This window comes from Thermobia domestica, chromosome 9 (assembly GCF_964235325.1).
Source record: "Thermobia domestica chromosome 9, izTheDome1.hap1.1, whole genome shotgun sequence".
Lineage (NCBI taxonomy): Eukaryota > Metazoa > Arthropoda > Insecta > Zygentoma > Lepismatidae > Thermobia > Thermobia domestica.
Window position 1 is genome coordinate 135506077 of NC_137462.1, and position 22613 is coordinate 135528689.

Here is a 22613-nt window from a genome sequence, read left to right on the forward strand (position 1 = left end):
CTCTTGCACTTGGATCATCAGCAGCTACTCTGAATATACCAGGAGCAGATGGTTCGGCGACAACAGCTACCTTGCAGACCCATCCATCTGGTGGAGCATCTTCTAGCACCTCAACCTTGGGAAAAACTTCTTCACAGGCTCTTTTAGGATCCCTTGGAAGTCTTCAGAATGCAGGAAATCTTCGATTGTTACCACTTAAAGGATAAATTGAAACGTTTTCTTATTAATATATCTTGTTATACGTCTATGTTTAATATGCATGTAACATTTTTAGAAGTAATAAAATTTTAAACATGGAATTTACTGAGATTTAATTAAGTGTATCGGGAAATTAAAATCACAAGTTTGATTTTTAAGTGTAATTAAAATCTCAGTAGTCGATAAATATATTGCTGAACACTAAAATATTTCGGTGGGTACGATACAATTTCACTGCGAACACAAGGCATCATATTTTTGTGTTATTTAGAGGTAATGTCTTTCATCTACGCAGACAATTACATGTTATGACAGCTAAAAGTACAAGTTTCATATCAATTGCTGCAAATGCTATCTATTTATAATTTAATTACGTTTAGAGCGGGTATATTTTGCTTTTACAAAAAGGAAATACCCTGTTCATAGAAGTTTTAGAAAACATTCAGCAAGTATACGCTTGAATATACCTGTGTTTTACTCTAGACACCTATATCTTCTTTAAATTTAATAGTATGAGAATATTAACCAAGGTAAAAATGAGAACCAAGTACTTTGTTCTTTTATTTAAATTTCTCATCCATCCTTCTTGTATTTCACTTTTCATGGGATCACTTTTATTCACAGAGGCACAACAGAAATCACATTAAATAAGGTCAAAAGATGAGCTAACTGATTTTCTGTGAACGTTTCATTTAATAATTGTGATGAGTTTCCTTTCACCAGCTTGTTAGTGGCGAACTAATGTGAATAAAGTAATAATCTTTATAAAGGAAATGTACCTAAAAAATTACATAAAGGGCATTAACGACATTGTTTTTTTTTTAATTTTGAGAACTTTATTGATATTTTTGTTTATCTAAATCAATTCATAGAATATATTTGTACGTTTTGAAAATTTCGCAGAAATTTTTAAATAACAAATGAGGTTTTCTTTGCTTCATGAGAATTTCTAACAGAAAGCAATTACGCTAATTGGTGTCACTACACGTGGTATCACCTTCCTGACACTGGTAGATGTCACTACCAGCGGTGATATCTGTTGTCTAAGGAAGGTCTTGAGTACTTGCGTAGAAAAACATGATGTGGAGTGTGAGATAGTCGGTGCGCATAGTCAAAAATAAATAAATAAATAAATAAATAAAAGATATGGCTCACCGTGCTAAACTTTCTCAGTCTCTCGTTTTAAATTGAAACATACCAGGCAATTGTTAATACAGAAATATTAATTTATGAAATGTAGAAGAAAAATGTATGTAGTACTTATTGAAAAATTTGTCCGTAAAGGCAAAGAAACAGCAAGCTATCCCTACCAGACATTTTGATGTAAAATGATTTGTTCCATATTATAAGATTGTAGATGAAATATTTGTTTCTACTATAAAAGCAAAATAAACTGAACAGTTTTTTGAAAAAAATATCCGAAACTAAACTCAACCCAAGAACAAAACTCAACTATCTCTTGAAGACTTTTTCAAGGTTACTGAACTGGAATGTGCTATTTTACTGGAGAATCTTATAAAAATCTGAAATGTTCAAAAATCTGGTGCAGATACGTTGAATGGTACGGCCTCCAAGTAAGTGAACAGATTTAGATCAGGGCGAACGGACAAAGAGATGGACTAAAATCGGAAAATACCTCTTTCTGCATGTAGGAAATCATAAAACGTGTAAATCTGTTCAAATCTAGAATTAACTTTCTTTTCGTCATGATCACCATATATCCCCCCCCCTTTTCATCACCCGAAGATAAAAATAAATAAATCATAAGTAAAATGTGAATAATTAAGCAGACTATAGTGTACAACCTATCGAAGGCTTGAGTACAACCATTAGTAATATTCAAAGTTCAAAAATGTTAAATATGGACGAAAAGCATGTCTGATATCTATATACATTCATGTCCAAATTATTGTCGCATGTCTATAAATATGTTGTTGTAGGAATATAATGTGATAACAAATTCGCCTGGTATTTCTTATGATGTTAGTATGTGTATAATCGGCAAAGACATGTTTGTGGAAAATTTCATGCCAAAGAGCAGAAAATAATAATAATAAAACGAAAATAAACCTTTCTTGTCCATTTAGCAACATTTTGTTTTATTCACTCTAATTTTCTTATTTATAATTCTTTTCCTATGAAATTTATCACAAATATATGCCTGAATTTCTCGATTATACACATAGTATCAGTATTAAAAGTTTCTTGCAAAATCATTATCAAGTTGTATTTTTATAAGAAGACAGTTATAGATATGCGAAAGTCATTGTGGACATAAGTGTAAATATATCAATATCGGTTTATTGTTAAAGTAGACTGATTATTTTTTATCTTAAGATGGATCATATTGAACAATTTTACTTTGTACTTAGGTATAAAGTCTGTGTGGCTTTAGATATTTTCTTTAGAAACTATGGACAAGAAAACCTTATAACTATATACAATTTAAATGGGGCAGAACAAATCAAAAATTCAAGTTACAGATTCATGATTAAGACGTGTTGTTTGGGGAGCGTCAATACAAGAAATCCAGTTAAAAACGCATTGATAGGTATAGTTTGGTTGAGCAAAAGCTAAACTTGTAGGCTGTGTGTTCCTTGTACCATCATCTATATCTTTAGGTCACCTGTCCCGCAAAAAATATTGGCCACTTTCCAACACCTCTCCCCATTGTATGACAACTCTTAACTCCAAAGCATGGTGAACGTAAGACTGAATCACTCACTAAAGTTGAACAACGGCCTGTAACTTTAATAGAAAACACATTTACTACAATAGTCACAGAAAGGGCGAAAGTAAGACTTAAAAAGACAAATGTTATTTCAGTCTGTATGGCTGTCAAATTTCTTCAAATTTGTAGAAAGGTATTCAATTTACTACCCTGTTTTACTATAATTTCAATATATCTCATCAGTGGCGTCTTCTCTGGGTGTACAAGCCATGTGTCAACGTCCAAAGGAAAATATTAAAAAAAATAATCGAATCATCAGAACTCGAAACTTTCCTTCTTTCTTTCGATTGAAACGTATAATCAGGCACAACAAGTAGCCATACGATGAGGCAGCGAGAGAATCAATTCGTTCTCAATGGTTTGGCTACATTCCCACTATGTTAAAGACTCGCATTTTATGCGCATGCGCTTCCTGCGCTTCCAACTCAAATTTATGCGATCTAAGCACCAAGCTGTTGTTTTCAATTCCAATGTCTTTAGTTATTATGTGGCTCTCTTCGGTCCTGTGCACTTTGAATTGTCGTGACACGTTACATTTAAAAAAGAAAATGAAATTGTAGTTAAAGGGTTCCTTTTCATTACCTTTTATTCTATGAAAAGCAAATAATCGACAATGGTCATCCGTGCACTAACCTCACAAAGTCAACTAATGTGAAAAGGAAAAGTAGCCTTGGTTTTGAGAGCATTTTCGAATGGAGCTATAGGACATTCCGGATTGGCTTTGGAGATGGAGAGCAGTGAAAAAAAATTACCGTTGAACATATTTGTTATTTTCAGTTTTAAAAAGATGTTTCAAATCATAATATGAGGCTTTGAAGTTTATTGAATAAGCTAATTAGTGCTGTCTGCTATTAGCAAACCATGAGCTATCATTCCGCTCTAATAACGAACATACAGAACCACTAAAGAAGTTTACTTATTGTACAGAATTCCTTATCACAAGTGCAGAATTTTATTCCACATTTTTTAAAACGTAATGCATACTTCTGTCGTTTTCAGCGATACTTCAACAAGCATTCAAAATGATTTGATAATTTCTGCTGCTGATGTAATGAATCTACTGCGAAATTCATAACAAATTTTGTACTTATTATGCTCCACGAAACACCAGACACAAGGAACAAATCTCAACTTTCAGCTGTTCTACGATATTTTTCGTCGACAATGAAAGAAACAAATCTTGGATTTGTTTAAATTTCATTACATGAGTGTTGATATAAATGGAGCACCTGTTTCCAACAATGTTAATGTAATAATGGAGAGACGAATTGCTTACCATGTGTATTTGGTGAACAGTGACTATCTTACAGGACCTCAAAGCAAAATGCTGGAAAAATATCATAAAGATCTATTTAATCATCGCTATGCTCATGTAATGAAATTAGTCTTATAACAATCATAGAAATGTAACAAAAAGCTCAAAGCGTTTCTGAAGTCATGAAATACTGCTTGCCTTTATGTCACATTCTCCAGAGGTTACATAGAATTTCTGCTCTAATGTCAAGGAGCTTTCGACATTATTTTACACTCGGTAGAATTTTACCTCTAAACTTATTCATGTTGTCAGTAGAAACATAAGAAAATTGATTACGTTTTTCATGATACTAGTGAAAGTGGACACTTCGACAATTTGACTGCAATGAACGCTAGATGATTTGCTGGTTTCTTTAGAAACTTCAAAATATAGTTTTGATAAAATTTTTATCTAATGCACTTACTTAATCTTCAAATTTACTATTTTACACTGTAAATTGTTAAGCAAATATTTTTTATTTAGAGATTATTGAGGTTAAGAGATATTTTGATTGTCAAAGTCCTATATCAAAATCAGGAGACGTTTCTGATTTATATATATATATATATATATATATATATATATATATATATATATATATATATATATATATATATATATATATATATATATATAGGTTACGGATGTTGATTACGCTAAACATATTTGAAAATATATCTAATATGGATGTCTGAAAAGAAATATAACATATTTCTTAATAAGTTTTATATTTTAATATTTTGCTTTTTTAAAAATCATTTTTGTGTTTACAACATACTTTTATTGAGACGTATTTCCGAACATTGCCATCTTAACATTGCCAATATTAAATCCTTTGTTTAGAACGTATTCGAAACTAGTTGTTCCAGACAACAAATTGGTCATCGCAATAGAGCCAGGCCAGGAGCAACAAGATGTGACCCATATACTGCACGAGGAATTAATGGGCTGGAGACGACAGCTGGGGCTGCGTATGGTGAAGCGACAACGGCGGGAGCAGCTACTGGAACACCTGCAAGTCCAAGACCAAGGAGTCCTCGCTTGTCGCGCTCGCTGTCAGCAGCAAATGCACTCACCACCAACAACAGAAAGGCAAAGAAAATCTGAAACAGAGATAAGGAGAATAAAGTACTTAATGTGATGTTAAATAATAAGAACAATTGCCCAAACATCTTATACATCGTATAGATCTGTAGTAAAATACACTGGATAATAATTCACTGTTAAGCTTCTTTCTTTCTTTCTTTATTTTTTTTGTTTGTTTAATCTTATTCGTTTATGCCTGCAGACTAGAAACATACGATAATCAGAGCGTAGTAAAATACCCTACGAGAGCTTATAGAGTAATATGCAATTTGTCTATGTCCAACGAAATATAATAAATTTAGCAAACTGTATTTAGTAAACATCGTAATGCCATATATGCAATCTATTTGTGAATATGTCTTGCTCCATTGTAGCATAGTGGTTAGAGACCGTATTTTTGATTTCGTCTTTGTTCTTGATGGGAGTCACAGCTATATTTAACATTTTTGTCATGAAAAATACTCAATGAACATTTACTGAATACTCAGTAACTGTTCAATATTTAAGTAAATTAATAAATGTTGAAAATAGTAGGTTATTCTAAAATATTTTTAAATTACGATAAATGGATACGATGTCAGCACGAGGGAAGATAAATAATGAACAATTTATAACTAAAATGTTTTCAGTCAGGTTCTTGTTCCATGAATATTTACAAAATGTAAAATGTTTGTTTCATATTCAAATGCGAATACATAATAAATTTCTATTTTCAAAAAATAGAAAAACTGGTCTAATAAAATTTCCTGTCCCCTACACTTGCAGCCCTGGGCCCTGGTGGTAGCAGAAAATTTTTGATAATGAAGCAATCAGGAGACAATTGAACAATGACGTGAATTAAAAGAAAATGAACTCCGAAGTAGTGATAACAGCAATGGAAATGAAATTAAATGAAATATTTCAGTTTAACGTCCCACGAATATATACCCGTTAGGCTAATTAATTGATGCAAGTGATTGATGATGGAATGATATTGTGAGAGGAAATGGAAGTACCCCCGACAAAACTCACGAACACGATGTTACCCACCTGAAATTTACCCGACTGGTGATCAAACCAAGGACCCCATTTACAAGAAATAGGCACTCTACCACTGAGCCACGGTGTCCCCTCATTGTGATAGTAGGGACCACTGTACTGGTCACATACAATCATCTGGTTGGCAAGACCCTTCGTACTCTGTGATACCAAAATACTGACATTTAATTTACTTCGTAATCAAAATATGTAATCCACATAATTAAAGACTAGATACTCTATAATTGTTGATGAAAATTCACGTAAGAGCTTTGGAAATTTTAACGTATTGCAGTAGTTGGAAATCTACCTTAAAACCTAGTCCAAGTCCCCTATAACCTCGATGCTGAAAAGGAACACTACATTTGAAGAAACAATCAAAGGTACTGCCTGATTCTCGTTAAAGTACAAATATGGGTCTCTTCATCGTACTTCAAGACAGAGTTTGGTTTCTTGTATTACAGAGTTCTCTGAAACTGATCAACAAGTTATAACTGAATCTTACACAACACTTTGGTAAACTACATGATTCAGTTCATTCTGCATATGGGTTATAAGAAAAAGAAAAGGAAAAGGAGATTTTGACAGTTACTTCATACAAGATAGCTAATCTTTAATGAGCTACTGTTTATAATTACTATCTTAATAATAATAGGTAATTTATTTTATTATTATTCTTGACTTTTTAAAATGAATTATGTATATTGGTTCATGAGTAGAGATTGGGAACACAGCAGTGTTTAATTATATAATTCAATAATAATAACAATAATAATAATAATAATAATAATAATAATAATAATAATAATAATAATAATAATAATAATAATAATAATAAAAAATAATAATAATAACTTATAAATATAGATTTTTAAATGTCGTTTTACTCATGACAAAATTGTCATAAGTTTCAGAGACTTATCCACAAAAAATGTAGCTCTTTAAATTCTTCCCTTTCTTAGCAATTAGCCTCCTACATCTCTCCATTCGTCAATGTGGGCGGTTTACTCCATGTCCGAGTCTAAAATCTCCTTTATGTTGAAATGAGATTGAAAACTTATCAAGCACTATGAAGAATTGCTTCTAGAATCTGATAAAAATGAAAGAATGAAACTACTAAAATCTAAATAACTCCATCGTAATATCCAATTTATTTTCCTTTGTTACAACAGCAAATTAAGTTTAATTTCGTTCTTTTTGTCCATGAAGCACATTTTTGTACTCTCAGTGATGTTAAGCTTGAAGTTAACAATGTATTTAATATTCATTCTTGGTTTGTGAAATTATAAACACAAGTGAATCTTTTGTGCTTCTACTGCCATTAAAATCTCCTGATTTCCCGGCTGCTCTAGTCATGGGTAGTGGGAATATTCCCGGTGGGAAGGAAAATAAAAAATGGAAATATTACGGGAATTTTTCCTGGTATATAAATTCCCGGGAAGAAATATATTTCCATTTCTTTACTTTATTTTCCAAATTAGAAGAACTACATGACTGATTACTTTATTTTCATTTATTACCATTTTACTTCTAGGTTTTAAAGGATTTGTCGGTTAAGAAATCAAATTCGTTGAACATACTTTTAAGTAAATAATTAATAACATTATTTTTTAAGTTCCATTTACATTTGCACTAGAAAGTAGCAAAGTATTAATTTATAAATAATGAAAAGGAATCAGTTTGTAAAATAATGTAGAAATTCTGTAGAAATAGAGATGAAATAGTATTAATACTCCCCGAACCACCGTTAGTAATAGACGTCGGTCTGTCTGCTATCTCTGTCTCGAATTTCTGAATAGGTACTGGGACTTCTTTTACATGTAAATTAACTCATGAAATGTCGAGAAATGGGTAGTATGAAAGGCAATGTTTCGTGCAAAATTTTAAAAATAAGTCAGTGATTTGCAAATATTGTGGACATAAATATTTATGTGCAAGTGTTGATAAAATGGTGAGACCTGTATTTCTTGGCAGTTACCCAACCTAATTTGTTTATAACATTTAAAATTTAATATAAGTAGTAGGGTGTAGTTTAGAAAATCCACTTACATATTAATTTAAACTGTTTAGCGGCGTAAAAGTATGTGGACTTCCTCTAACAAATATTTTTTTAACATATTTAGTTGCATAAAACATATTCTATGTAAATATAGGCTACAATCATGTGTACTCTAAATATAATAAAATAAAATAATACCGTTCAGAATATACGTTTCAAAGAATCCTCTGGAGACAACGGTAATAAATATACCATAATTAAAAAACGAATTTACCTTTGAAATCATAATATAGTAATAGAATGCAATTTTCTTTGAGTTTGCACATAAATTCCAGGAATATTCCCATTTTTGGGAATCTTCCCGGGAATTTTTCCAGGGAATATTCCCGGAAAATATCCTCCATGGAATTTGCTAATCAGTAGGCTGCACCCGAGGAAACATGGTCTGCTAGTAAATTAGGTGTTTGAATTTGAATGTGGTTAGTACGTTGGTATTATGCTTAACCAATATAACGTACGTAGTTCTCTGTGTCTAACTATGATCTTGAATGACATGTTAGGAATTTATAGTAGTAGATGTCGGATAAATACGAAAGATAGTTTAGAGTTCAGCTAAACATAATTATATCCATTTACGAGTAGTCACCTCCAGTGCTTGGGGTCCCTGGTTCGATCCCAGCTCGCTTCGTGTGGACTTTGTGGTAGACAAACACCGTGCTCGTGGGTTTTCTCGGGGTTTTCCCCGTTTCCTCCCACCTTCTTTATTCCACCATTTCATTCATTTCTCATCTTTACCGTCTCCTTTAGCCTAACTGGCATAACCATGGGACGTAAAACTAAAGATTTCATTTCATTTTTTCCATTTACGAGTAGCTATTATATATGTATTCTGATCCATTTCCATTGTCAGGTTGTGATTACTACATTTACGATGGTTTTGCTTCACAACAACAACGTAGTTCTCTGTCTAATAAGCTCATTGTTAGACCAGTGTTCGTAGTTTGAGGGAAATTTCCCTAGTCTAGGGAAATTTCGTAGATAAATTTAGCGAAAAGGGAAAAAGGTAATTTTTTCGATAAGATGTGAAGATCCAGGGAAATTCTTGCGCTGACTATTGACCAATATAAATATTTAAGTTTTTCTTTGTTCTTCAGAAATAAATCAATACAAGCAATAGCTTATGTATGTGTGTGTGTGTCTGTCAGTGTTGCATAATTCGTACCCATTGTTAACTTGGTGTATTTGTGTGTGTTTTCTTTTTCCTTTTTGTTAAAAGAATAAGAAGGAAAAAGTAAAAAAATTGAAGCAAAGAGCAAAAATGAATAATAAACAAATGTGTTTGGAACTTCCTTTAATATACCTAATTAATAGAGTAACCCACATTATGCTTTATTTTTTGTTTAATTATGCTTTATTTTTTCCAAATTATGCTTTATTACGTTTTATAGTTAATTTCAGTCATTGTTTTACATTAATCGCGTATAATATATAATATTTACTATATGTTGATATTCTGAATATCTTGATATATTTGTTAATATTTTATGCAACCAGTTTCTTTCATATTTAACGCACTTTAGACTTAATGCACTTTAAAGAGATATGCTTTACTCGAGTCAGTTTTTATACCCTGTGTGTGCGCCTTAGAGGCGCATATATATAGAAAGGGAAAGTAAAAGATGCCCCCAAAAGTACAGAAAGTGCTCAAGTTCAAGAGGTACACATAACAACATAGTGTGGAGTTCTTGTGTACTATTCATTGTTGGTGAAAAGTTTTAATCTTCTTTTTTCTTTTCTCCACTTCAAAGGATTACACCGAAATGTTTACAGAAATAGAAATAAGCTTTTCATTGTTTCATTGTAATGTTCTCAAAGATTCTGCATGTAAATATTGGTTGTACAAAAGATTAATACAATACATTAAGCTTGCAGTTAAACAGAATTTTCCAAGAATTTTGATATATATTTTAATTATGCTTTACGCTTTATTTTCTAAAATTATGCTTTTAAAATTAGTTTCTTCTGGGCTCTTAGACAACCACAACCATATTCAAGATACCAACTATATGTGTAAATTGCTGTTATGCCTTTTATGCTTTTTACGCTTTTGGGTTTCCTTACTAATTAATCTTATATAACTACTGTCATAGGATTTGACATTCCGAAAATTTGATAAGTAGAGGGAAAATTTTCTGTCAGTTGAGGGAAATTTTCTTTAGGAAGCCTACGATCACTGTGCTGGATACAGACAACTTTGTTAATATAGTGGAACAGAATTATTGTTTATATAGTAATCACAACCTAACAAGGAATTGAGTCAGAACTCACATATAATAGCGAATTGAATATTATAATATTTAACTGCACCTTAAGCTAGCTTTCATATTTATTCATTAGTTAATGATATACATTCTTAACTAATAAATATTGAAAATAATATGTGAATGAAACTAGCCTACTATTCTTATGAACTATTGTGTTATCATATGTTCTTGTTTCTAAAGAAATTGAAACTAATGAAATGTATGTACGGCATGAAAGCACTTTTTTGTTCCTTGTCTGTAAACTGGACATTAAGTAGCCGAGACGAGTATAGAGTTAGTGATATTTTTTTTTAAAAAAATTAAAAGTGTGAGAAATTTTTTAGGGAACAATAGAACGAAGAAATAAACGTACAGAAGAGATTATACCATGAAAATATGCGATTATATACCAGGTTTTCATATGCGAAATATATTGAGCATTGTTAAATCAAGACATCTAATATGGGCAGGGTTATATAGTAAACACGAGGAAAAAATGAAAAAAATGCAGTATTTTAGTTGTAAAAACATGATATAGACATATGTGGATAAATTAATAAAATAGTAGAAAGAAATTACATAGCAAGCGTCTCAGGGAGATGGATAATGACAATTTTGATTAGATTTGTACATGATAACATACAGTTGCAATTTTTGTTCTTGTGGTAATGAATCTTCGAGTATCTTAAACAATGGAACTTTATTAGTGAAACTCAATGGGTGACACTGACAAGATCACGATAAGTTTTAGTCATGTTTTGTCTAAGTATGATTAAAACCTTCTCAAATTTCTTATTCTTATGGACATTTATGTTTGATAATAGAACTACTCGGAAAATAAGGCGTATATCATTTTACTCTCTTAGAATCTGCAACCCAATTTAGATTGGATCCAAAATCCCAAACCCTAACCTTCTTACCAAATAATAGTCAGTGTCTAAACTATGAAGGATGGAACATACTAATGTCAAAGTGGGATAGTTGTTCTATTAGCAGGATTTGAACCTGTGATCACATCTGCAAAAGATGCTGATGTAAGAATAGGGTCTATTGTTAAGAGTAAGGTAATGCAGTAGATAGTGTAAACTTAATCTGATTACTTTTGTTTAAAACACGCAATTACTATTTTACTCAATATCAGAATTACTTCGCCTTTAGTTGTATAATTTTCTTATATGAATGAAAGTTAGAATAGAAATATTCATTGACCACAATAAAAACAAGCAATTGCTTTAATAAAAAGCATTTATTTTAGAAGCTCACTTACTTCTCTATGTAGCCTCCTTGACTGTTACGCTCGAGGACAGTTTCGTTCCAACTTAACCTAACGTAACTAAGTGGAACTACTAAGTTAGTTAGGCAGGGATAGGACAGCCAGTTTCCTACCCCTGTAGCTCAACAAGGGCCATGGCAGGATGGTAACTACGATCTGGACTAGAAGAACTGGTCGAGAATTAGAATTAGGCGTACCACACATGGAAGAACTGTCTAATAACGGATTTATTGCATAGGTATTCGCTTACACACCTGAACTAAAATTCCTCCGATATGAAACACAATAACTTTGTACAGCGCTAAGAAGTCAGAATCTTCATAGAAGGATTTATATAATAGACCTATAATAAATTTATCAAATAATATTCTATTAAGTATAATGGTAGTCAAATGTCCTAGCTAAATCACGTTTCGAACATAGCTAAATTTCATCGAAAACAAGACAATATTAAGATAATTTTACGCCCTCCTTTCGCGATTCACCAATAGAGAACGCTGTTGCTGAGATGAACATAAGGAAACCTCCCCTGTGTATATGGATATTATGTAAGGGAAATCCACATTTTCCATATATAATATAAACAAAAAAAAGTGACTGTGTTTAACACAGAAAAGACTACAGTGAAAGTTTCAAAAATTGATATGCGTACTTGGTAACACCACAAACAAATAAATTATGACATTAAATAGTGCGAGACAAATAAAGTATTAATGTGCAGATTTCCAATCGGAAGTCCATTTCCTAATAATTCTTTTCATTCTCCCAAATCAATTTCTGATGACGCCACTGACTGACAAGTCATAACATTGCACACAATTGACTAAGTCGATATTAATTCTCAAACCCATGCCAACTTTTTGATGACATCTTTTTGTTCTTGAGTTGCATCGTAACACAAATTTACTACTACATTAGGCAAAAGAAAAGATGGAATTGCTTTATCCTAAAGAAAAACTAGTTAATAAAAGAGAACACTGTACTTACAATGGTCTTCATTTTGATTGATTAAATGATACACTCTACACCAAAGATGTAGATATAACACTATTTAAAGTGTTGTGAGTTCAGCCTTTTATATAGAACAAAATATCCTTCAACTTGGGTTTCAGTTTCCGGAAGGTGTGGCTCTTTTCTCTCTGTCATCTTTGTTGACATAATTATTATTAATATTTTCAAGTATCTTGTTCTACTAACCCTACTCCTACACAAAATAAATTTTAAAAAAATGATATGTGCAAGAAAAATATAATAATTCTATTGTAAACCATTGGAAGTAAAGCTATTTGTAAGTAATTAATATCGATACTACTAAATAATAGAAATTTCGTTTTTGTTTTACATGTACTGTCGCCCTTTAGATACAATACATATACGTTCATATTATTTAGTCAAGTTGATTTAGACCAGATATAAATAGTAACTTTTCTGTGTGTACTTTTTATATTCTTAATAACAGTGGCGGATCTTGATGGGGATATAGAATTTTATCACTACAATCTGAGAAATGAAAAGTTACCAAATTATTAATGCATAATCTGTATACAAGAATCAGAACATGAATATTTTCTTCAGAATCAGAATGTGAATCAAGCATCTCCAGCCATGTGTTGGATAAAATGGTATTTTTATAGTTCTTATTAGGTTATTAGACAATCCTGTTGATTATAAGATCTAAAACGCCATATATTTCACAATCGATGACGAGGTATTTTGTCTATTTTTTGTTGTCAAAAAATATAGGATTGTGTTGCTTTCGCAACATATGATGTGGAGTTTACTTATATGGAACTATGAATTTACATTAAGTTTTAATTTTATCTTCTTCCTCACCCACGGCTTTAGCCTTGAACATAAGAAAATGGAGTCATCCCTGTTAAACTTTTTATCTTATAAAGAGTAATATATTTGGAGTATGTTTTGCAAAAGGGGTCCAGAAGCACATAAAAACACAAAATTTACAAAAGAAATGAATAATGCAAGTACTTAGACGTAACATAACGTAACCACCTAATCTAACCTAAACTAACCTAAGCTAACCTGAACTAACCTAAATTAACCTAATATTAGTAGAAATAAGTGAAATTCTATCATGTGGTTTTTGTAAAATTATGCTGGACCTCTACACTAATATAACATAAACTAAACTAACCTAAACTTACCTAAACTAACCTACCCTACCCTAAACTAACCGAATATGAACATAAATTACCAAAATTGTAACATTTTTAGATAAAAGAGCTGGACCCCTTCTGCTAAGCATACAACTTATATTTATTAGACGTTGAGCTAACAACCAAACACAACTTCCTCTAAAACTAAGTAACTCTTCTGGTCATCAAACAATATAATATCAACTAACCACAAACTTTTCCAGATACTCTTTATTCCAACCGCAATCAATGCTAACTCGTTACTCCAATCTAATTACATACACTTCTCAAACTCTACATATTTAAAACTTGTATAGACTTCTTACTTTAAACCCTAAAACATATAACACTAACTAACTACTCTTGTTGACCCTCTTAGCAACCATTCTATTACATCTTCTAACCTCTCTTGGTTCTTTCTTCTTCTCTTTTTATGATAATACAAACTCTGTAATACTTTTTGCCTTTACAAGCGTCATTCCGTCACGAGCTCAGCACTCCTCATTCCGTAACAACTTCTAATACTTAACAACCCATAACAATCCCTTCCAGTGAGGAAGACTAAGGAGGGTTGTTTTCCGATTTTTTAAAGTCTAGCTTTACAGTAAGATTTGAAAAAAATAATGCCCAGTATGTGCTGTAGATTATTTTTGTAATCATTAATTGTAAAAAAAAAAAATGGGAGGTTGAATTAATTCGAAGCCATCTACATTTTGAAATATACCATTATTAAGCAATTTATTTCTAATTCTTTGTTTTCTGTGGAAGTATTTTATGCTCTGAAAACATTAAACTTGAGTATAAACCTGAGAGAAATGATCCAAGGCTTCTTTCTCTTTGTACTTCATTTGATGTTATTTCAGTGGTAATTTCTTTGCTAAAGTTTAATAAGATTAGGATATCATTTTTCTACCATATACACGTTACCTAGATATTACAATTATACCGAACTTTTGCATGTTTTTACAAACCATCTTGTTAACCACGCATGATTGAATCTGATTGATATCTAAATATAATGTTAACGTTTCCTGTGATTTATCTTATCTATGATAAAACAAACACGAAAACTTATACAAGAAAGTTTAAAATATGTTGCAGAAAATATTCAATGTTACAAAATTTGGTGTTGATGCGTTCAATAGAACAACCTCTGACATATGTATATAGGAATGAACACTGAAGAGTACTGAAGACAACATGAGTATATATATGGAGTACTGAAAACAACATGATCATTAGTATTATCCCTTGAAAGTCAAAGGCACCTTATGTCTTGAGAAAGTCATGAGAAACGATTTATGTCTTATTGAGGCAGTGCTAATATAATGTTTACTTCTCAAACGTGAATAGAATCGCCTTATTGAATTTTCATATAATATCGAGGAAATAAGCTACTTTTGCAGTTCTTCATGAGAAATGACTTATGTCACATCATTGGGATGTAAATGAAATACTGATTTATGAGGTATAAAAGTTGTCCCAGTTTTCAAAACAATTGCAATTTTCCATTTCCACTTTTCAGTAAAGCTTTCTCATTTATGTGGATAGGATGAAAATTCAATAAATCCTGCTTTGAATGTTTAAAAAATAACTTAAGTTTAAAGATGCTTCGTCAGATGCATCGAACGGTATAGCTTTCAGAAGTATGGAGATGCATCACCGTGTGTCCAACAACTGTCGAAAGTACAAAAATAACCTGTTCAGCACGGAGCCTATAAATCTGCTGAAATTTTAATTTGACATATTTCTCGATCATGTTACTTCATTAAATAGTCAATCGAAAGTAAAGTACAATGTAATCATTTCAAATTAGAATGTAGTTTTTGTCAGAGAGTTGTGTTTTAAGAAATATACTAGTCTGTTTTCTATATACTCGTCTGTTTTCTATATTTTCTCTACGGAAAACTGAGTATGGATACGCTGCTAATTATATTCTCTAACATTTGTCCGAAAGTGAAAATGAAAGACGTGAAATGTAGACGTAGATCGATAATACTCGTATAAATTTAAAACAGCATGTACAGGAATTGAGTAAATATAGTAACATTAACAGATATCAATAAATATCCCACATGTATTTGGAACGTTTAATTGACAGTGTAGAGTGTAAGACTTTTAAAGACGGCATTCATAACGGAATATACTTTTGTTTTAGATATGAACTTACAACTTTCTTGAAATAACATTTTTGCTATGTTGTGAAGAACTTTGTACATGAACCACTATTTCTACTCCTTTTGCTTGCTTCAGGAATGTAGCTAATTAATATTTATTTTTGTTCTTTTCAGCTTCAAATATTTACTTTCGCATTATTATTATTGTCCACCATTTTGGCTGGTGAGTTAATATCACCAACAACTATAGCTAATGTACAAACTCATCCATCCGGAGGGGCATTTGTTAGCAAAAGTATTTTAGGATCAGAATTAGGACTCTCTTCTCTTTTGTTTGTTCCTGGATCTACCCTGCTCCATTCTTCCTTGGTTTTTCTTCGCTATCTCGTAGTCTTGCTTCACCACCAGCTTCTCTCAATGTTACTCGATTAATTTCACCAACATATGCAGTTACTTTGCAAATTCATCCCTCAGGAGGAACTTCTTCCTGTAGTGCCACATTAGGATTATCATTTCCTTTGTCTCCTCTGTAACTTGCCCAAGCATCCAGACTTCTTGGATCTTCTCTAGTATCCGGTTCCCTCCTTAGAGCACCGTCCACTGTTATTGCACTGACAACAATTTCAGGAGCTACTTCGCAAATTCTTCCGTCCGATAGCAGCATCTTGTTGATATCAACTCATTTAACTCGTGACTCCTTTGCTCAAACATCTAGATTTCTTGTATCCTCCCCAGCTCTGGCGGCATTCAGTTCTGTCTTTGGAACATCACCAGCTGTTATCAGATTAAATGTACCAAGATCTACAGCTACCTTCAGACTTATCATTTAGGCGGAACTTCTTCCAGTAGCACTACATTGGGAATATCCTCTCCTCTTTTACCTCCATCACCTGCTATCCTTAATTCTTCCAAAATAGTTTATGGTGTCTCTCTTGGACTTGGTTCAACTGGCACTCTAAATACACCAAGACTTGTTGGATAGACGTCGACTGCTTCTTTGCAGACTCATCCATCTGTTGGAGCATATTCTAGTATTCCAGCGTTGGGGAAAAAACTTCTTTACAGGTTCTTTTAGAATCTAAGAAATATTCAGAATTTAAAAAATCTTAAACTTTTAACACTTAGGTGTTAAAATTGGAAAGTTATCCAATTAATATATTTTGTTGCATTTCTATCAATTGTATGTATGCATACTTTTTAGATGTAATGAAAGTTTAGGCATTGACACTTGAGATTTTCGTAGGTGGTATTCAAGTCAACCTTGCTAGTCGATAAATTTAGTGTTGAACACTAAACTCAGTTTGTCCGTCCAGTACTTGAATATATTGGCACTCTCTGAGCTAGTATGTTAAAAGTTTGCTCTAAACACAAGGCTTTTAAAATTATAAACACTAAAATTATTATAAAAATGAAATTCAGTAGACAATTACACGACTTGACCAATGTAAAATACAGATTTTATGAGAGTTTCTTTACTTGATTTCATGTTTACATTTAATTTCGCTTATTTTGTATTTCAAGAAATGGCAATTTGAGTGTAGTATCTAGTGTTAGAAGATGTTCTTTTAACAAAAACCTAATATACTATAAATAGTGTGAAGTATAGAACTAGAGCTCCAGTGACATGTGCTTGTGCATTTTATTTAAGTTGCTGTGTTTTCTCTAGAGATAATAATATGACTGAAATAAAGGGCACGAGGGATTTTATATCATCATATTTCTCATTTTATCATTTTCCTAATTAATGTGTCCCTTTCTCATGAGTTTTCGTGTTATCAGAATCTGTGCCTAGAACATTACTTATACAAATAACACTGCATAGTACACGAAAAATGCAGTACTGCAGACTAAAGGAGTAAGTATGTGGTTTCAGTAAATTTACTATACATAAGGGTCGGAAGTCTTATGGGACGGTTTTGTCCCTTCGTCCTTCCGTCCTTCATTAGATAGCCTAACAGGACAGAAACGGTAAGAAATAATACAAAGCGATCTCTTGCATTGGATTCTGTGTCCCAAGAATAGGTTCTGTCTCCTCTGTTAACTCTTTATTCCAATCGGAAGCGGTTCAAATTAGTCATTTCCAGTTTCAATGTTTATCACCATAGAATGAAAATGGTAACCGATAGCCAGAATAGTTTTTTTATTTTATTTTTTATTTATTTATTTTTTGAAACGGTTCAGTGTGTCAAGTCAACACACCATGACTATCCACCTAAATCGGATGTAGTTCAAATGTAGTATTACTTCTGGCTTCACTATAAGTTTCAACGTTTATCGCGATGGAACGAAAAGATTAACTGGATGAAGTAGTTTTTGCAAAATATTCAGCGACTCATAACAACATATCATGAGTATACACAACACTCTACTTTGAAAGTGCTTTAAATTTAGCGTTACTTCCGCTTTCAATACTGATTTTGGTAGTGCACAAACTATAAATGTTATCGATGTGGTTTCTTGCAATTGATTCAGAGTCTCAAGAGTATATTCCATGTTACCCATTAACTTTCTATTCAAATCAGAAGTGGTTAAAATTAGCAATTTCCGGTTTCAACGTTTATCACCAACTACCATAAACGGTAACACACAGGAAGAACTATTTTTGCAAAGAATTCAGCGTCTCAAGATAACATAAGATCCAGATGGCTACCCACAACACTCTACCGAAACCGGAAATGGTTCAAATTTACTATTACTTCCGGCTTCTACGTTTATCACCATAGAATGAAAACGTTAATAGATAGAGAGAAGCTATTTTTTGTAAACGATTTAACGTCGCAGGACAACATATGAAGCGTTGGATAGCAAAGTGGCGTAAGTAATTTTCTAATAAATAAATAAATAAATACATAAATAAGATGCAGTCATTTCCGTGAACTTACAACCATAACCTGTTAGATGGCAACGTTGCATGTCTCAGAGTTAAAAGACTAGGCCATAGGCCAAACGATAGCGCCTCAAAGAACCGATTTTGTCCGCTTTTTCTATATCGATTCTAACAGAAAGGCTTAGAAAGGCATCTCACAATGTCTCAAAACTGACTTACACCGCTTTGGCATCCAACGCTTCATATCATGGCTATCCATTACACTTTACCAAAAATGAAATTTGTTTAAATTTATGATTGCTTCCAGTTGAATATTGATTGCCGTAGTGCTGTGGAGAAGCGATTTTTTAATCGATTCACCGTCCCAAGAATAATTTTCATCTCCTCCTCAGCCTTCTATTTAAACCAGAAGTGGTTGAAATATAAGTTATTTTGTCTCAATAATGGCTTTTTGCCATGGATTCAGCGTCCGTGAAATAGGTTCCATCTTCGATCTTATTGCTCTTTTGTAAAATAATAAAGATGTCCTAAAGTAATGTTTGAAGGGAGTATTAATAATTTGGGCTCTGAAAGATTACAATAAAAATAGTAATAGTATGGAGACCTGGATAATAAAATTAACAATAGGGAATGTATGATGCGCTATGTGAAGGACAAGGTATTCGTACTTTGAAGGTACCCTCGATTGACCACTCACGGATTCTATCTTTAGGACGTATAACAATAGGCCTATAATTAGTTTTATTGACCTTAGATTGCCTTAAGGAATATAAAAAAGGTCTTACTTTCAAGCGCCAAGTTTGTAGATACATTTAAACTTGAAGATTCAGAATACGGTTTTACACTTGTCAGACGCACTAATATACAACACTTGTTTTGTCTTCAGTAGAGCATGTACTTGCTTTCAAATTCATATCCGAGGCACTTCTTCTTTTCATATGAAGACTTTTCTCGGTGGTCTTGATCCTTCCTAGCTTTTGACATGCCGGGTATTGAGCCAGAGCTTCTCAGTTTGGAATGGTACGCCAACTTACTCTCTTCATTTATTAGTGTAGAGTGTAAAGCAAATGTTATTACGTTGTTTCCTTTGGTGATGAAAGTTGAAACCGAAATTTGTTGGTTTCTTCCTCTTCTGCTGTGATAAAGGCACAACCGAGAAGATTGAACTTATTCTTGAGACACTGAATCGATTCGAAAAAAGTTTCTCGATATATCTTACCACTTTTGCTCTATGAAGGTCTATTATGAATCGAGAAGTTACAAAGAACACTATTATTCTCACCTTTTCTATCCAAATTACAAGTCGATGAACGATATTAAATGGTTTATTAGTTGATACTCTTTTAACGTATTTTCACTCAAACTGTCTTGCAAACATACATGTTGATTAGGTATCCATAAACAACTACATAGCAACTAATTATACAATAATGCATATTTCTTTACATATATTAAAAACATTCTTCTTTTGTTATTTTTAAATTAACATTATATCTGGTATAGTGCTTATGTAGAAGCACTTTCTGCCCAAAAATACAAGTAATTATCAATTTATACAAAGTATCTCGTTGTATAAAAATGTCGCCCGACGATGGGACTGAATATAAAAGTTACAAGGGAGCTTGGTTTTTATATTTAAGAACCACTGGTCCGTTTACAAGAACAATATTCCATTAATTATGTCCTATACATTTTGATCGACCCTCGCATATATATATAACATTATTTATTTCCATTCATATAAATATATTTATAATTAATCTTTCATTTCATTATCATTTATCTTTTATTACATTAATATATATATATTTTATTATTAAAACGTCGTCGCTTATTTATATAATTAACGAAGGGTACTAATTCAAAATAGTAAGAAGCAATTACATTTCAAAACATGAGTCACCATGATCAAGGGCGCATTATATATTAATTACTTTAGATGATATTCTACAGTATGCATTGTATCAATCGGGCGTCAGAATATAGAAGAATCTTATTCAAGTAACATATAAGATTGTGCATGAAGACAGTCGTCGAATAATTAGCTTAATAGAATGAATCATATACTCAACATAATCTTTGACAATTAAGTTTCAACACAAATCAAATATACTATAAATAACCCTTGCTTTTAATGAGTCGAACTATAATTCTTCATATTAACAAGAAAGAGTTAAAATCATTTGAAAATTATCATTTGTTGAAACAAATGTGATAAAATATTTATGAATCCATTAACCAATCCTATCAAGTATAGTGCTTGTATATCGAAGTCATAAGAATTGTTTTCATTATTGATATTAACACATAAACTTAAAAATAAATATTCACAAGAATCTATAGCTGGTATGGGTTTAACCCTTACTTCATTAACTAGAGTCAGTTTAAATTTGTACTAGCATATGATTCTAATAAAGTACATTGTACTGCACTATCATGATTAGGTTCCGCAATATTTTGTACATGTATTGCGTCGTGATTCTGATTTTGATACGACATGCCATCTCTTGAACAACGATTATGTCTATACATAGAATTTGTAGCATTTCTAGAATTTCGCCATGTATTTCGATTGTTTTTGTGTCTACTTCGGTTGAATGATCTGACATAATTATTGTCACGATTGTTTAGGTTAGGTTGATTACCAACATAGCTTTGCCTATTTTGATCGTCCTGATTGCTTGAATTTATTCGGTTTAGGTTGTGTTCCGTATCGTTCACACTACGGATATTTAGATTCCGAACAGGTACAAAATGATCTGAATTATTTTTACTTTTGCCTATTCCTGCTTGTTGATTCAGAGCATGGTATTGAGTTTCATAACATTGAACAAGCATTAATAAATGGTTAAATCTCATACACTGGGTAGAAAACAGGATCTGTTGTAGTTTAAACGGTAGCAAATTTCGAATTGATGCTATGATTCTAGATTCCGATTGCAATGGATTTACGACTTTTAATTCGTTGTATGTATTTACAACAAACTCGACAACAGATTTGTGCAAACGAGGATTGAAATGTTGGTTTCTAATCGTGGCATCTCTATTTGCAAGCAAAAAGTCATTTTCGTAATTTGCGATTAGCGCTGCTTTGAATTCCTCATACGTACTAACGTGATCTCGTACTGCTTTAAACCATAAAGAACATGGTGGGAGTAATAAATGAGGGATTAGTTTCATATATAGTGATCTATCTATACACATTATATTGCACTCGTCCTGAAATTTTTCTAGGAAAGAAGTAGCATTCTCATTACATTTACCACTGAACTTACTCATAGCACGTATTTCACTCATCTTTACGCTTAACTTTACCTTCCTTTTATCATTCCGTGTTCTTGTTGAGTGACAATTCCTACCTATGGCGTGATGTGTAGTTGCACCATCTCTTTTCCGCCCATCTGTACTTCTCGGATGAATTTCTTCCAAAATAATATCCTCATCAGATACGGGTGAAGGCGAAGTCATCTCTTGTGAACAAGGGAATTCTACACGATCATTATCCATGTTGTTGTGGTATGTGTTGTCCTTGATCTGTAGTGTCCTGATTTTCTCTTGTAAGGTAGCTATCAACTGTGTATTCACACGTATCTGGTTGGAGTTATCCGTGACCTG

General features: G+C 32.2%; 1 long non-coding RNA gene across 1 annotated transcript; it reads right to left on the minus strand.

Annotated features, from left to right (window-relative positions):
* Nucleotides 1–4971: 4971 nt before the first annotated feature.
* Nucleotides 4972–12927, minus strand: LOC145694144 (uncharacterized). Its single transcript, XR_014132940.1, has 2 exons — nt 12889–12927; nt 4972–5326 (listed from the first exon to the last, which is right to left on the minus strand). It is a non-coding gene; the product is annotated as an uncharacterized LOC145694144 (long non-coding RNA).
* Between the last annotated feature and the right edge of the window lie 9686 nt (nt 12928–22613).